The sequence below is a fragment of the Tiliqua scincoides genome, chromosome 1 (genome assembly GCF_035046505.1).
Source record: "Tiliqua scincoides isolate rTilSci1 chromosome 1, rTilSci1.hap2, whole genome shotgun sequence".
NCBI lineage: Eukaryota > Metazoa > Chordata > Lepidosauria > Squamata > Scincidae > Tiliqua > Tiliqua scincoides.
This window is the reverse complement of record NC_089821.1, coordinates 117,463,707-117,482,072: the sequence shown is the minus strand read 5'-3', so window position 1 is coordinate 117,482,072 and position 18,366 is coordinate 117,463,707. Positions and strand designations below refer to the sequence as shown.

At 45.6% G+C, this 18,366-nt stretch overlaps 1 pseudogene; it reads right to left on the bottom strand.

Moving 5' to 3' along the window:
• Window positions 1-6,685: 6,685 nt before the first annotated feature.
• On the bottom strand, window positions 6,686-6,805 carry LOC136638057 (5S ribosomal RNA; annotated as a pseudogene).
• Window positions 6,806-18,366: the final 11,561 nt, after the last annotated feature.

Sequence of the window (18,366 nt, the reverse complement as noted above, 5' to 3'; positions counted from 1 at the left end):
GAAGCTTCATGACGGAGTGGGGATTTGCATCTGGATCTTCCTGGTCTGAGTCCAACTCCCAAACCACTATGCCATCCTGGTTACATGATTCCTACTTCCAGAACTTGCAGAGGAAATCAACCCAATTGTGGCTAGGTTTGCAGCATGAGAGTTGCGTGCATCTCAACAGATCTCTCTTACCTGCCAATGATTTATGCAAAGTTGAGTCTTGTCACCATATCACACATATAAGTGACCAGTTGCCAGTTCATAAGGTTACCATGGAGAAAGAAGTACATTATTGTGATGAGTGTATCTGCTGGAACCACCATAGTGAACACAAAAATATTTAACATGAGTAGAAGTTGCACATGTTCACTATTGTATCTGTGTTTTCTGAAGAGACTTGGATAGTACCACATTGGAGCGCAGGACCAGCACTATGGCATAGCACCATGTTTCATAACATAACCTGGTACATCTTAAACGTACTGATGCTGATCTGATCCGTGCTGATTTCACTATGAGGGTGAAATTCTGCCTAATACTACTGAAGTAGACTGTGGCAACATAAAGCAGCAGGTAGGAAGATGTGTCTTGAAGAAACATAAACAGTAGTGCAAGTCTAAGGAAGAGGTTCTGACTTTCTCCAAGTTTGTGGGATTTTATTGCCTTTTCAGCAAAATGATTTCTTCAGTAAAATGATGGGCACCAGAAACAGAATTTCATAAACTGTAAGCATTCGGTTTCGGATGGCCTGTTGCTGAATGTTGACAATTTTCTTTGAAGGTGGAGCATGAAATTTAGAACAGAGGAGGATCAAGTCCCATAGGCCATAGCTTGTTTCCACAGAACCCAGTAATTACTTTACCAGTATCACCTTATTAGCATTTACCATTATGAAAGATGCTATTCATTTAGTCTACAAGAGGGGTTCTCAAATTTCTCACCTTGGCAACCCACTACATTGTCTGTGTTGGATCCAGGGCCTACCAAGGCCAGGAAGCTGCAGAATAAAACGGTGTGCGATGTACTGGTATGTCACAGTTTTGGAACTGCAGCACAATATGGCCAATGACATGGGGAGTGCAGAGGCATACCCTGGAAGTGACTTTTGGGTCACAAGCCATTTTATTCTATAGCTTCCTGGCCTCAGGGGATCTATGACACACCAAAAATCGAATCAAGAGCCTTTTTCTTTGGGGGGGGGGGGAGCAGGAATCCTAACAGCAGATAAGTGGAAAAGTTATTCCTGAAATGAGCGAGTGAATGATTGCAAAAATGAAAATGTTAACAAGCTGCTTCTAAGTCAGAAGAAAGAACCACAAGGAAATGATGTTTTTAAATGTAGTTGACATCCTTTTATTACACAGTTTCCTGTCTATTGTTCAACAGATCCTTTTTCTTGCCCCTTTCATTGTAGCCTCTTGTTGTTGTCTGGGAAGACATTGTTCTTTTTTTCTCAAAAACCAATGGAGAAAGGAGAAGGAAAGTTCAGTCCTCCCACTATCCCTGCCCAAAAGTGTTTTTGCTCTGTATTGCTCCTTTTTCCCATTCTGCTTGACTTTTTGCTAGCTGTAAAGAAATATATTCACACTGAACAACATGTTGCCCTTATCTGTATCTTTGTACTTCTCGAGAAACAAGGAAACCCTGTTGCTAGCTATTATATCTTGCTCTTTGCACTGATCCATGTAATCAGGGCAAGTACCACTTCTTCAGCATTCCCAAGCAGTCAGAGTGAGTTTATCAACCACCAGCATCTGTCATCTTCAGCTCTTTGAATCATCCTCTTCTGAGTTTGGCTTCTGTCACCCACAAAGTCTCTCTCTCTTGCTCTCTCTCTGCATACATGTCTATACATGACAAAACATAATGCAGTGGGCCTGGATTTGAATATCCGTGGATGCTGAGACTGTGGCTGGGCAGCTTCAGGGACCTCCTGGACATGAACTTAAGTGGCTTCTGGTCACATCTGGCTGAGCAGCCTCCCCACAACTCAGAAGGCCTACAAGACCTGACTGAAAGTGTCTTCCAGTTGCATCCTGGAGGCTTCTTTGGAGGCTGGAAGGCCGCTTGGTTGGCAACCTTCAGTCTGGTATAAGCCTACAGCACCCAGTATTCCCAGGCGGTCTCCCATCCAAGTACTAACCAGGCCTGACCCTGCTTAGCTTCCAAGATCAGATGAGATCAGGCTGCTTGTGACCTCCAAAGGGCCAGGGGCAGACCCTGTAAGTAATTGTGGCAACATATGGATCCCACTTAAACGCATACATTTTCCTAACATAACTGAACCTATGTACACACAAGGGTACACCTAAAAGGAGCTCTGGACATAGGCTCACTTCCAAAGTTGAAACAGAAGTGTGTAAATCAGGGCATCGATCCAAATGAAGGTCTGTAAAAGGGGGCTAGTCTCTTTCAGTGTTTTCTGGAACTGACTACTTCTAGAAGTGAGCAAACCATTTATATCAGAGTTCATTTGCGGTGGCGTAAGTTCGGTTGGATAATGTCCTGAGGAGAAGGTGTTAGAGTACAGTCTCAACATACCTTTTTGGACATGTGAATTAGCCCTGAGTAGATATGACAAGTGCATGCTAAAATGGCAGTTGTTGGCTGAGGTCTGAGTCAGTCAGCAGCTGGAGTCTGATTCCAGCACAGACAGGTGGGGTTTAAAAGGGGGCCAAAGGCAGGAGACATAGTCAAGGGCAGGATGATGGTCAGGTACCAGGTTGAGCAGGGTAGGCATATATGTGCTACTGCTCAGTGAGACAAAATTGCTCAGATTGAGGAACCAAACATACAGCTCTAAACAGTCAGGCCATGTTTGGTCCTTTGGGCCACCTCTGAAGAACCGTAGTAGTACTGCATCTGGCCATTCTGTGGGTGGCACTGCAGATAGGCCAACCACTCCACAGCTTGGGAGCTGCTGTGGTCAAGGTGCCTTCTTGCCAGAGTCCTTTGTTTCAGAGGCCTAGTGCTTCATTTAAGATGAGAAATTGTGAAATTCATAATGCAGCTGATGGGCAGCCCAATCCTGTGCTGCCTGGAGTGTGGGGCTGCCACGGTGCCAAAATGGCTGCTGCAGCATCCAGTGCAGCATCCAATGGCTGTCCCCTTCCCCCGAGTAAGGAAAAGAGCCCTGCAATGGGCTACTTAATTTTGTGGCGCCACATAATCAGAGAGTCCCATGTTGGACTGCGCAATCTGACACAGAGCTAAAGATCCCAAACCCCTCCCACCCTGCTGTTTCCCCTGCCACGCCTCCTCCTTGTGTGCCTTCCCCCCTACTCCAGCCCCGGAACGCCTCCTCCACACCTCCCGCCACACCCCCACTGTCCAACAGTCCAGGCAACCGCTGAGCGGTGGAACACGAGTCCAGTGCTGGAGCTGAGCCAGTGCAGGCTCTTGCTGGGATAGCTCTGGCACTGGGCCTGCGGTAAGGGCTTGCAAACATGCCTTATAGCACATTTGCGACAGTGGTGGTAAGCCAGCATGCACGGGTCTGAATTGGGCCCTTAATTTCTTCACCACATTTTGGTGGTAAGATAAATCTAAACTTGTTGTTGCGTTGGGCATACATTGAAGCTGTCACCCAGCTACTTTCACAGCACACGCCAAGCTTTGCCTAGCTTGTCATCTGGATCCCATGAAAGGGCTTAGTCTGAGTTCCTCAGGGTAGAGTGACATGCTCATGTACTATGTTGTGGCCAATCCTAAAGATGTGACATAACAGCTCTGATCATGCAGAAAACCACTGAGCTGTGGCCTCTGATCACATGATGAGTGGAATGTTGCCACACAGCACTCCCTCGTTCCCAGGCTGGTTGCAGAAGCAGGGCTCACCACATGGTTGAAATGACAAATGGTCTCTCTGCATAGTTAGAACCACCACATGGCACGTGTGAGTGACCATCCCATGGTAGGTAGTTGTGTGATTGCACCATCTGTTTCCAGTCCCCAAAGTCAGGATAATATTGATGTTGTCATAGGGGCACTGTGTGCTGCTTTCAATATATTTTCAGAGCAGGAAGGGATCATCAGCTGAATACTGCTCTAGGAGTTCAAAATATTAATACAGTAATAACACTAATCATAAAATTATTTGTGATTAAGTGAGAATTAAGTACCACGGCTGAGTATAATTAAGTGAATGTGAAGATCATTTGCTGCGAGTAGGAGGTAATAGAAATCACATAAAACGAGTGGGAGCAGAGGAGAAGAAAGTTTCCATTGCGTAGGATAGGGCTGCCTACATCGCAATCTCTTCAATATCTATTTGTGATACAGTTTGTATTTTGACACACAATTCTTTTTTCATTTGAATGGGAAGCAGAAAGCTCTCCGTAAATGCAATGGGATTTGGCAGAGTTCTGCCGCTTGTGTGTCTACATGAGGCAAAGGCAATAGGAAAAGAGATTAGTGGTAAATAAAAGGCTATTGAAATGCTGCAGATAACCAAGTGTGATCCAATTCCACAGATGGATTCTTTGCATGGTATGGGGAAAAAAGAAGTTATTTTGTATGTGAAAAGTATGTGGAAAAAGTAACTCACTTATCTTGGTTCTTTCTTTCTGTTTCAAAGCGCTCCATTTGAAAAGTATTTCTTTGCCATTTGGAGGAGGGTTCGAAGCCAAGTAATCATATTTTAATGCAAAGAGTATATTGTGTGGTGCTTGAACCAAGCCAGCAAAGATAACACCTAATCATGGAACATTTTTCTGCAAATACCATCAGAGGGATTGAAGATTGTGGGGCCAGACTTTTTATTTCTTTTTTGCGTATTGATTTGGGGCATAGTTCATAAACCATTTAGTGCCGGATATGTCCACTATGACAGTGCATCGAAAAGCACATGTTAATATAGCTTCATATCAGCTGCAAACCCATTCTAACAGCCTATGGTCAATCTGTGCTAACATAGCTGGCTTTATAGTGGTTTGTTTTCGCACTGTCCAATGAACACTCGAGACAACAAGTATGGGAGAAAGGGCCACTTTATTTAGCAGTTACATCAGAAGAGGAGGCTGAGACCTGTAGCACCCGAGGCAGCGAAGTCCCCTGTGGTGCGGAGGTGGGACCTCTGGGTGGTACCAGAACACATGTGCCCCCAGGCGGGCATGCACCCGACTACAAGTCGCGCCCCGTTGTTGGGTGGCGCAGCTCATCCATGTCTGTCCCTTAAGGGGAAGGCAGCCGGACCATGGGCTATGCCACCTCAAGCTGCTGAGCCTCTGAGGTGGACCCCGCGGTCCCGGCCAGGGACTGGTCTACGTTCTCGTGCCGCCGAGCCCCTGAGGACTGAAATTGGGTTCTGCCCTGCCTATGCCGCCTGAAGGTGCATGCCCGAAGTCCACTTCATGCCTCCTAACCCGCACCACCTGCCTTCTTAAAGTGACCAATGGCAGCTTGAAAGGGGGGGGGCCTTGACCTTACCCCTGGCCCATGACAGTCTGGGGTAGGCAAAAAAACTGCCTGCCCCTTGGCCAATCTTGGCAGGCAGTAAAAAATTCCTACCCAGCCCCAAATGGCAACCAGTAAAACTCAGACTGCCTTTAGGGCGGGTGGGTGGGTGTTCCCATGGCACCCACATGCAAAGGAGGAAGAGGGCTGGGTATTGTGCCTTTTAACAGGCCCCCCATAGCCGCCAGCTCCAGCCCTCTTCCACTCCCTCACTGGGAGGAGACTCTTGTGTTCCAGGCCAGACTAAACAAACTCCAATCACCCTTCAATTGGGCGATCAGGGTAATGCCCTGAGAATGAAATAAAGACCAGGGGTCCTCAAACTTCTTACCTTTGTGACCCATTGCATCATCAGCAGTGGATCCAGGACCAACTGAGGCCAGGATGCTGCAGACTAAAATGGTGAGTAACACAGAAGTCACTTCTGGGTCACACCAGTGCACAATGCACTTCATTGGCCACGTGGTGCCACTTCCTGTTCCAAAAATTGGATTGCAATCCACTGATGGGTTGCAACACATAGTTTGTGAACCGTGGCATGACACAGTCAGTGAAGTGGATTGCAAACAGATGAACAGAAAGAATGACACCATTATCCATATGTGCCTGGTCAGGAGTGTAAAGGATACTCTATATGTGATGTTGGTGACACCAGAGCAGCAATTTTCAACCAGTGTGCTATGACACATTGGTGTGCCGCAAATGGTCCACAGGTGTGCCACAGGAGTTTGGGGGAGTGTTATTTATTAGTAGGGCCATTGTGGGATGTGAGCCTCCACCTACAGCACGCTATGCCTTGTCAATGGTCAAAAAAACTGGTGGTGTGCCATGACAATTTCAGTGCCTTGTGAGATGAAAGTGTGTTGTGTGCTGTGAAGTTTGCTGTGAGATGAAAAAGGTTGAAAATAGATGCCCTCGAGTATCAATCAAATGTTGGTCCTGGAGCAGACACATTTGAAAAGCACTTGGCATTTCTATTCACATTACTTAACATTCCATTTTCGTCCTGGCACCACTTTTGTCCCTCTCTCTTCTTGCTTTCTTCCTCATTTTTGGCTTTGCCAGGTTCCTTTTGTTCCTCTGTGCTCACACAGCACATTGCAACTTACTATGCACTTACTCTGAAGATACTTCATGCACCGTATCTTCTATTGAGTCCAGATGGGAAGCTGACACCAGTTACAATTAAACGAATGTTGCAACAAATGGTTGGCAATCTTCTGTCTCAAAAGACTATGGTATAAGCCTACAGCACCTGGTATTCCCAGGCGGTCTCCCATCCAAGTACTAACCAGGCCTGACCCTGCTTAACTTCCGAGATCAGACGAGATTGGGCATGTGCAGGATAACAGTTGCTGCAGCAAATCACAATTCAGGGCAAGTGAGATCAGATGGGGTATTTTACAGCTCAGCCTTAAGCATGTTTAATATGTTAAAGTAAGTGCTATTAACTGGGATTAGTGACTTCCCTGTCAGTATGCTTTGGACTGCAAACCCAGGGCACCAGCTGGCAATTATATCTCAGGATATAATTGCCTCAGGATAAGAACGTTAGTCCAGGATAGTCACCAATCAAATATTTGCCAAATGGGACCAGTAACATTTGCACTATTTGTCTCTTAGGCCCCAGTTATGCTGCTGGATCGAGCATTCTGGCAGTGCAAGGCCCTTAAGGGTAGAGTGAAAGCCAGGCTACGGCCACATCTTCTGAGCCGCTGCCACAAATGGGCAGCAGAAAAGCATGTGCATCAGCAGCTCCAGAGACCACAGTTAAGTGCTGGTAAGTTGGTGGCAGAGATGATTCAAGTGCAGGAAGGCAGGGGGAGTTTTGGGGGGCAGGGGGAGATTGTGCTTTATCAACTTAGTGTTTTATTAAATTATCATTACCTCTTTTCTGCAAGCAAAATAACAATTACTATAAGCTAATCCCATATTTTAGTATTCCTCATGAATTGGTGCAGGTGCGTTTTCTGTACCCAAATCAGTATTTGAATAAAGAACAGTATTTGAATCACAGATCGCCAGAGAGGTCCCAGCACCCTTATATTCTGTGATGGCCCCCTTAACTACAGTTTTTAGGAGCCTACAGGAAGGCAGGTTAATTGGTCTGACCAATGTCAGACCAGGAAGAAGCCAGAGGAACTACAATATCCCTTCCCCCATCATTCAAGCACTGATGAAGAATTACCAAAATTACAGATTTAGACCAACCTGGCTATTGTTTGTTCTGCCTATGATTTTATGTTCATACAGTTCTGCTGCAGGGCACTGCCTGCTAAGTGTTCATCTGCTCCTTGTTGGCAATCACCTTCTCCCCCCCCCCCTTATGATGACTCATCATCTCTAAACCTTTATCTGATTAGAGATGCATCTGCAAAGCTTTTCATTATGTTAGAAAAACCCACCTATCTGTGATGAGTTCATGAGCAGAATTTCAGGAAAAGGAACTAAACACACTAGGCAGTTGTTGAATGTGAGGGTGGGGCTGAATCCAAGAAATGAGGAAGAAGGATCTGAGTTTCAGACTGTCGACGGGCAAAAGGCCTTGAAGAAATGTTCTAGCAACGTCTTGGTAGATCAACCAGAAATGATGGACAAAATTCTCGGACCCTTTTTATCCTGATTTCAGAGGGCCTGAACGGTGTTTCTGCCGAACTGTGCTTATCTTGACAAGGTGAAGTAAGGAATGAGATTCACAGAGCTCTAACGGCTGCTCATATCTGGAAAACCAGTGTTGCAGTTTGTATTTGATACAGCCTCCAAACTAATATCTTGGGTTGGACGGAAAGCTGCCTCGAAACAGTTCCCAGAAAGGAAATGAAATTCATCCAGTCATTCTGTGGAAATACAGTTGTCTCCCCAGGTTCTGTGGCTGGTTGGATCCTATGAATTGGCTGTTTTGGAGCCAAAATTTCCCCCATATAGAAAGCATTCACTGCTGGCAATGTTAAGACAAGAAGAACCAATTCAACAAGCAGGGAAGATTATGTGCTTTTGGTGGGTACACTCGAGAGGTTGAATGTTTCAATTATACAATAATATAGCACATAACTCAAGTTCTTGCCAAAACTAACCACAACAGATGTCTCATTTCCTGACACGGGGAGGGGGGGGAGTGGGGGGGAGCTTCCTTACACTGAAATTTTCCTCACAGAATTATGTTCTCAGAAATATAAAGCAAATTGAATTCGCCTGAATCCATGAGTTATAGTGCTAGAAGTGTACAAAAGGAATCTCATTCATGCTACTATCCCATATTAGCGAGGCAGGATTGACCCAGAGACCAACCTCCACAAGTCACAGAACAATCCTGATCATGTCTTGCCATGAGATGCACCAAAGAAGGTGTTTGTGGAGGAAATAGCACAAGATGGCTCAAGCAGGAGCATCATTCTACATAACACAAGGAGGAGAAAGGCAGAAGATGGTGGTCATGGAAACTTTGTGCTTAGGTCCACAATTTCAAGTCTTCAAGCTGCATAGTTGGAAAACCAATTTGCAAAAGAGGTCCACAATGCCCATTTCTTTCTTTTGCTCCCCCCCCCCCCATAAACAAAGAGCTCTTTGACTCTTCCATTGAAACCAACAGGACTTCAAAATAATAATCTTGGGCCTGGATTTTGTAGACCAGTGGTCTTCAACCTTTTTGTGCCACAACCCCATATATAAATAATCAGACTGGGAACCCGCCACTGATCTCCCCCCGCTTGCCCCTGTCTTCCAGATAGGTTAGGAGCAGAAAGAGGGAATGGTGGTCATGGGGCAGACTTTGAAAAGTTGCTATGATCCCACAAAAGAGGCTTCATGACCGCACTGTGGTCCTAACCACAAGCTGAAGAACACTGGTGTAGACCAGGGCTTTCCAAATACTGTCCTGCAGACCGGATTCGGAAAAAGCCCTCCCAGCCCATGAGTGGTGCTTATTATTCTGCACCTTTATGCCCAGATCAGCTTGAAAGAAACACAGAGCCATGGAAGAACAGTAAGCACTGCTTGGGATAGCAAGATCTTTTTCAGGGCGGAATGGTTTCCACTTCTACATAAATGTAGCTAGGATATAGCTAGTGTTTCAGAAGCTAGTCCATGATCCACAACCATTCCAAGAAGAGTTATAATCACATTATCAATGGTTTAATTATAAAGGATGGTCGGGCTCTTTCTTGATAGTTAAAAAAAAGTCGTGTGTCCCGTCCCGTCCCCCCAAGGTGATACAGATTGTATATCCTATATATATGGCTCTCCAATTCACATGAACCTTTATCCACAAAATGGTCCACAAATATCCACAAAAATTATGCACAGCAGAAAGAGACTTGGCTAGTCCAGACACTACCATGACAACAAATTGCAGCAGATCTGTGCTTTGTATTCAGAATGCTAATCTTTGAAATCTCATTTTCCATTATAGGAAGCAAGAGGGTAACACCTATTAAAATATGGTTTGGGGAAAAAAAATCTGAATTCTGTTCTAGAGGGGCCCAAGAAGAACCAGCACCCACCCACCCACTAGCTGAAAACTAAGCAGGGTGATGGGTGGGGGGGGGAATAGGTGTGCCCAGTTGCAGGACTTGTGTATGTGCTTTGCACACTTCATGCACACACAGGGGATTCTCTCCCATTGCTTGTCCAAGTGCATGGCACAGCTTGTAGCCCAGTATTGTCTATACCAATGGTATTCAAACTGGGGCGTCACGACACCCCAGCCTGAGGGTCCTGGTCCCTTTCCCCTTAAGGGGCAGGGGCAACCAGGAGGCAGGGAGGAGGCAGCGGCGCGATCCCCAGGATCGTAACACTCAGGGGGGCTGCAGGGGCTTGGTGTACTTGCCCAAGCCCCCTGAAGTCCCCTGGGGGTGCAGGGAGCCTTGCGTGACCTTCGGCAGGGCTCCCCGGGTCAGGGAAGGTGACAGCGGAGCGATCGCACCCCACTCCGCTAAACCGGAAGCGGTGCGCGATCGCCCCACTTCCCCTTTTGACCGGGCTGCAGGGACTGGGGCGCACCCTCCTGGCTGTGGGGGGGCCGGGCGTGAGTCCCTGCAGGGCTCCTCAGGTCAGAGAAGGTGAGATCGAGGCAATCGCGCTCCGCTTGCCGTTTTGTGTTTTTCTCCGCTGTCATCTTCCCTGACCCGGGGAGCCCTGCCGAAGGTTGTGCAGGGCTCTCCGCACCCCCGGGGGGCTGCAGGGGGCTTGGGCAAGTGTACCAAACCCCTGCAGCCCCCCTGAGTGGCGCGATCCTGGGGATTGCGCCGCTGCCTCCCCCACCCCCACAAAGACCTATTGCGGAATTCAAACTCCTTGCGAGTTTGAAAACCACAGGTCTATACTGACAACGAGATTACCCAGGCTTTTAGTGTACAAAATATAGAGGCCAAGCCTGATCTTAATCAAGAAAGTGCCACCATAAACTAGAAGTTTGGTAAAGGAAGGAAGAAGAACAGTCTGGTTTCTTCATTTTGGGGAGAGCAAGCGTAAATAGAATGCCAGATGCAGGGGAGTGGTAGCAAGATGCAAGTATCTTGTGGTCTTGTGTGCTCCCCTGATGCATCAGGTGGGCTGCTGTGAGATATAGGAAGCTCGACTAGATGGACCCTGGGCCTGATTCAGCAGGGCTCTTCATATGTTCTTAACGGAAACCATGAGAAACAGCAATTAAAAAAAAAATCATATCCTGTGGTTCTTCCAGCTTCATCCTCCAAGTCACATACTGTCCTTGTGGATGAAAACACTTAGCCTTTCTTCAAAAGATAGAAAACAGATCAAACACTCCAAGATCAAGCTGCTTCTGTTCTAAGGATGCAAGTTTTGGAGCTGGAAAGACTGGAAGTAGTCCAGTACAATGCTTTCATAGAAGTGACTGACTGACCATGATGTTCCTGAACCCACTCACCCCATACAGCTGAGGATGCAAAACTTAATTCACTTTGTTGATTTTGGGGTCAAGTAATATCTTTCATCAAGTTATGCTGAAGGACAGACTTCCCAAGACAAATGTGCAAAAAGGCAGTGCAGTAACTGGGATCAGCTGCAGTCGTGAATTTTATGAATGGTTTACTGGAAAGTCAATTAAATGGGAACATCGGTCCAAATATGAGCTCTGAATTGTTGCTGTTCCAAGCCTGCAGCTGGGTAATTCACTACGAAAGTGCTTTCCACGGCCAATGTTTCAAGCAGTCTTGCTTGCTTTGGACCAATTTCCTTACCACCAAGAGGAGGGGGCGAGAAGCACCCTGTTTACAAATACTTTGCAGTAGTAGATGTGTGGGTGCAAGATGCCCTGCTTAAAACTGGCAGCCACTTTCAACCCCATCTCATCCTGAAACTGGGTTTCAGCTAGGACAGTACTTGCTGCCACTACCCAAGGCCAGGAAAAACCAGACAAGAGGAGGGTGCTTTGGGGAGCCTCCTCACGGAAGAATGGGAAGCTCCCAAACCCCTAAGTGTACTCTTCAAAGCTGGGCCATAGTGAAGGCGGGTGGGCTGGGAAGACAGAGCAACCAGCACACTCTGAGTTGAACTGAGGCCAGGCAGCTTAAAATAGAAACAAAAGAAGTTTTATTAAAAGGATAAAGAATGTAAAGAGCAAAAATAAGGTACTTACAGAAGCATGGAATGGGTAGATGGGTTAGGATGGGCTAGGGCAGGGCATGGAAGTTTTTTATTTACATCTCCCAAGCAATCTGATAGAATTCAGCACACGTGCAGTATACTATGGGCTGGGGGGGGGGGGTAGGATTGAGCTCTAACTGTTTCCTGATGTTAGCTTTAAAGTGCCTATGAATTAAATACTTAATGATTGTGATGGGCGTTCACTTTGTAATTATATCTATTTAGTATTTTGGAGCAATCAGCTGAGTTCTGTTCCTTGAGAACAGTATCCACGAAATGACAGAAGGCACAAATGTGGCTTCAAAAAGCTGTAGACGCTCTTGAACCAAAAGCATGACTAAAACTGGTCACTATTTTCATCTCGTTGGCTAAGTTTTTGATCAGAGCCTGGCACCTACAGTCTCAAAATACAAAACAAGCCCCATCACCATGGCAACAAGGTGCTTCTGCCCTTAAAAATAAAAGGGCCAGCTATTCGTTTTCAGTGATAACATCTTCTGTTTAACTTCTGTGAGCAGCGCCGGCAGGGTCGATCCTTGTTCTCGGGGCAAGCAAAAGAAAGTGCAACCTGCTAAAATGGACCGTGATGGACACAATCATAAATTGTTAGCATTAACCAATTTGGATGCTATAACAATCAAACACTGCCAAGCACACTCCTTCCTCTCCTGCAAAAAAAAAGCAAAACAGTCCTTTTGCTCGCTTACCTGAAAGAACACCATATTGCTAATTTATCTATCTGGATTTTCTTTGGAGTAATTTCAGTTTACTGGCTAGTAAGATCTGAATGACATTCAGCTCTGAAATGCTCCCAGAGTTGTTAGAAGATATAATGATGGTGCAGAAATCTATTCATTGTTTCTAAAATCAATGGAATTCACATTTAAGTCCACAAAATGATATTTAAAGTTCAATCCAACCTAAATCCCCTCCCCACTGATGTAGTCATGCCAACAGAGTGTTATAAACACAGGAGGGGAGTAGTCAGAAAGGTCAGAAAGGGAGTAGTCAGAAAAGTTCACTTACTCTGGATAGGCCTCCACTGCCTCCATGGGTCTCCTTGGAACTTCACCTGCCAAGTGTAAGTTCAAGGCTTGTAACAGCACTGGTAAGGGAGAAGGACAGGGTTAGGATATTGGTGCATGGAAGTGTCGCTGATACCATCCCCAGTCTGCCTTCTCCCTATCCTCTCCTCCGTCTGGGATAACCCCCATTCCTTTCCCTCCCCACTCCATTTCACCCTTGCCACCATCGCACTTACCTGTGGTGATCCATTGGACCTCCTGCCCTGCTTCTGGTTGCAGTGACGCACTCAAAATGGCCACCGCCAGTACAATGTGCACACCATTTTACAAATCTGCACTGCTGTCATAAACCCCTGCATGCACTGTTAATCAAGTCCCACATGAAAAGGAGGCATTGCGATGGCTTGCATGTGTAAGACGTCTACAATAATTACTATTCTCTTTTATTTGCCTCTTGTCAACAGGACAGAAGTTGGCCCAATAAGGAAATTGTCTTCCTTGGTTTTGTAGCTTTCCTTGGCTGGATACAGATACCTATTTGACAAGTGGCAATATATCACAGAGTGTATATGGCCACATAACAAGCTAGTTGATTGCAATGCCCCACCATACATACATAAGACCTTTATTGGCATAGATAACAGAAATACAAAACAAACAAACATTAAACATTCAGAACACACACACAATAAAATAAAACAATCGTAATCATCCAGTACCCCCTCCCCCCATTCACCATAATACGTATAGCAGAAGACCCAGAATTCCGTCCTGCCAGAATCCCAGAAACAAAGTTGGCAACCTTGTCAAGAGAGTCAGTTTCCTCTATAGAAAGAAGAGTTTGTAACCCCACCAACTGCTAAGATGAACCTTACTGTACTAGGCTTCCTTGAATGTTATCTTGAATGTATGGAGATATCTTGAATGTATGGAGATATACAGTAAAATCCCTCTCACCACTTGGGTGGTTAACAGATAAAACTATTCCCACGTTTACATACATACATACATACATACATACATACATACATACATATACTTCACCATTTTTCAACAGAGTAGTTCACAAAGTGGTTTATATAGAAATAAATCAACATGATATGTTGTAACTTGGTAAATACTTCTCCTCCGTAATCTTTTTTTTTTTTTTTGGAGAGCAATATCATGACAGCCTTCTATATCAAAACTGAGAATGCACATGACTCTTAATGCATAGGGCCAACTGAACAAAAAAAAGGTATTGTTGTCCAGACTAGTTTCCTGGCTTTGTAATTTTCCTTTCAGGAAGGGTTGCCTGGTGCCAATTCTGGGCTCTTTTTATGGCCTGACAGAAATCTGTATATAAGTCCTTTTAGGAGTGCTGATTAACTCTGGTTTGTATTGGCTATGCTGGTTGCTGTGCTGTATAATGTGCTTGTACTGTCTATTTTTTATTGACTTTATGGAGATGCCTTTCAATATATTGAGAGCTGCTCTGAGAATATGTGGATTTGAAGAGCAGCGTAATAAATATTTAAAAATAAGTAAATAAGGCACTGCACATCTAACCACATGATATTCACTTCAAAGGCAATGTAGGCAACCATGCTTCTTTCCTGCAAATGTCCACTTTCAGTGCTTTAGGGCACAATCCTATCCTGCACTGGAACAGACAAGCCAGGAGGCTTCCACTATATCCAGCACAGGATAGTGGCCAAAAGTGGCTCAGCCAGAGACAAGGGAAACTTTTCCCCTAACCTCTGGGCAAGCTGCCCTTGCCCCTATGGGTCTCCTTGGACTTATGCCACCTCTTGAGGTGGCGCAAGTTTGAGGAGACTGGAGTGACTTCAAGCCTACCTCAGAACCTTGCGTCAGCCTAGTGGGGCTGACGCAAATCTCAGTGCCTCCATTGGCACGGAGGCTTGTTCCAGCCTCTGCAGGCCAGCGCGCCTCTCCGTGCCAGCCTAGCTGACTCCCAAGGAGGCACAAACATGCCTTACGGCACATTTGCAACCCTCCTGGGTTGGTGCAAGGGACATGCACCGGCCCAAGCCTGGGTCAGGATTGCACTCTTAATGTGACACCTCACTCTGTACCCCTGTGACCGTAGCAAAACTCTTCAAATTTGGCTCCTGTATTCACAAACAGGCGCGAGAGAGAAAGAGTATTTTTTGTCATAGCATCTCATTTAAAAAAAAAAATCAGTCTCTCAGTATAAGGCAGGGAAGGAGGAGGCAAGAGAAGGTTGGGTATAATCTTCAAGCCACTACTGGTTAATTTTAGAGAAAACCTGGCAGTTGATTGTGCAGGGCCACACAATAGACTGAAGCCCAGTTTGTTCACGACATAATTTTCAGAGCAGGAGTTTGAAGCAATGACCTATTTTGCCTTACAAGATCAGAAGGCACCAAAAACAATGGGAGAGTGTATGTCAGAGAATGACTTTTGTTTCATTAGGAACTTATTTGAAGCTTCCGCAGCCAGGGATCAAAGCATCAATGGGATCTTTTTTCTTTTTTTCTTTTTTTTTTGCACACCCACATCAGAGATGCCTTTTGGTTTAAGAGCTCTCTCTCTCTCTCTCTCTCTCTCTTGCCTTAGTTTAAATATAGTTCTCACTGTAACTTCTAAAACAGGGGACATGAACACCTTTAAAGAACTCATGGAAGCTGATAAGAACGTGAGGGACTAGTTTCTGGTTGGACAAGAAGTACTATCATACTGCATATCCCTGAATGGGTTGCATTATGGGGGAGGTATATGGACCTATCAGAGGGATCACTGCATGGGCCAGTCGATGGGTATCAGGTTCCTACTGAAGCAACATGCCCAGCTAACTTTGTTTCATTGCTAGCACTTGCCAGCATGGCTGGTCAGAGTCCCGAGAAGACAAGTGTGAGCAAACTATCTTGTCATACAGGTTGTGAGGGTGAAGAGGTTGTTTGTGCACAGAGCCCTCCCTTTATTCTCCATGGTTCCCATCACCAAAGTTCCCCTTTTCAGAGGCCAGAAAACTTCAGCCCCATACCACACACCTTCTCATCTGAGCTGCATTCTCCTTGGCAAGGGTTTAGTACTGAGGTCAGGGCCTTTGAGAGGAATTTTATCAAGGGGTACAAAGTTTCTTTTGGGCCCCTTCCCAAAGAGGGAGGGGGTGAAACAGAGTGGAGGATAGCAATCAGGGGTTGACAGAATGGGGCAAAACAGGCAGGGGGAAAGTGGCCACAGCCGGAATAGTCTTTGGAGCCCAGGTCTACCAGTCTTCCCAATACAGAGTTCAGGTCTACCTGCCTGCCTGGTGTTGGCAGCTAGATACAGTTATATGGAAAACCAAAGGCACTCCTAAGTCTCTAAAATCTTTCAAATATAGAAAATCATTGTAGGAGATTAGTAGCATTGTATTTAGGCTCACACTAGAATGGAAAGTGTCCTGTGTGCACCAAAACCGACTTCTGCAGCAGCTGCAGTAATGCAGCTGTGTGGCTGAGCTCCTTCATGGTAATCGGATCCACAAGCCAAAGAGCAACTGTAGCAGGTCAGTTTCCTCCCAGGTATGGCATTGTTAAGGAATATATGCATTCCTGGGCCTGGCGTGTATGGCTCCTGGCAGTGGTCGCTGCTATGTGCCCACAGTAACGCCCTAAGCATCCCATGTGGGCAGTGAGTCTGAGTGAGACTGGAAAATATAAGAGCCCAGGAAATTTCTGGGCCCCCTCCTTTGGCTCCTGGGCCCCCTTTCTGACACTGGGGATGGGTACAAATTACCCCCTTTACCCCTCTCTCCTAGGCCTGACTGAGGTTGCTATGCTATCATTGGTTGCCAAATGTAGTCTGTATACTATGCTGTATATGTATGCTATGCTCCATTATAGGAAAGTGAGTGGATAGAAGGTGCAACTTTCTGCTATTTTTTTCCCATTGTTGCCCATTGTTTCTTATAGAGTTACCTATACCAGTTAGTGTAGCATTTATCCAGCACTGGGGTTGTGTCCATCATCTGAAGGGGGATCAGGATATGGCATGTGTCAGCTCCACCTTGTCCCTCCTATGTCCCAAACTTTGCACCCCAATCTCCTCCCTAATTTGGCCTCTGTGCAGCAATGTCCAAGTGACTTCTGAGCCTCATCAGCATGGTGTTTTTCAAGTGTTATGCAAGCATCAGTGGTGCATCAGTTGACAGGCAGACTTCTATGCCAGCAAGGCTGTCGTTGCATCAGTGTAAGCAGAGGTACCCTGGTATATCTTGAGGTATAGGGATGGGCTGTTCATGTTGGAAATTCCTGAACACCTAGCTAAAATCTCCTGGAATGCTCTCAGTAGTTATTTGGAGATTGATGCCGATTCCTGAAGACTCTAGGGCAGTGGTTCTCAAACGTTTTAGTGCCGGGATTCGTTTTTTAGAATGACAATCTGTTCAGGACCAACTGGAAGTGATATCCTTAACCTGGAAGTGATATCATGGCTGGAAGTGACATAATCAAGCAGTTAAATTTTTAACATGACAAAATCAAATTAATTGAGTAAGGCCGCAATCCTAACCAATTTTCCAGCACTGACATAAGGGCAATGCAACTCCAAGGTAAGGGAACAAACATTGCCTTACCTTGAGGAGGCCTCCATGACTGCCCCCCCCCAACTGCAGGATGCAGCACATGCCCCACTGTCACAGCTATGCCAGTGCTGGAAAGTAGGTGAGGATTGTATCCTAACAGCCCAATCCTATGCATGTCTACTCAGAAGTAAGTTCCATAAGAGTCAATGGGGCTTACTCCCAGGAAATTGTGGATAGGATTGGGCTGTCAGTAAATTAAAAGTTGACAATAAGTTTGAAAATTTATATAAAATGCTTATTTCTGGCCATCATCTGCTTAATGATGTCACTTTCTGCTTAGTGATGTCATTTCTTGCCCTCAAAAGGCACCAAGAATGCTAACTTAGGCCTTCTGTATGAAATGAGTTTGACATCCCTGATATCGACTTTTCGGAGTGATGCTTTTATTCATGCTTGCCTTTAAGTGGGAAAAACCTCCTTCCTCTGCACTCCTTTCGCTTACATTCAGACCAGGTCTGCATATTCGGCAGAATGGGGAGGTATCATTCCAAAATATTAGAATGGATCATGTTTATTCAGAGGTGGAGGAACACATTTTGTAGTACTTCCTACCATTAAAAAAGAAAACACATCTAAAAGAAAAGAAAAGAGAACGCCCGGGAGCAGATTACATTAGGATTTTTTCCCATGATATGCTACGTTCTGACTTCTGTCAATTTACAGAGAATTGTATACTGTATGTGGGAGCAGAATTTTAAAAATGGC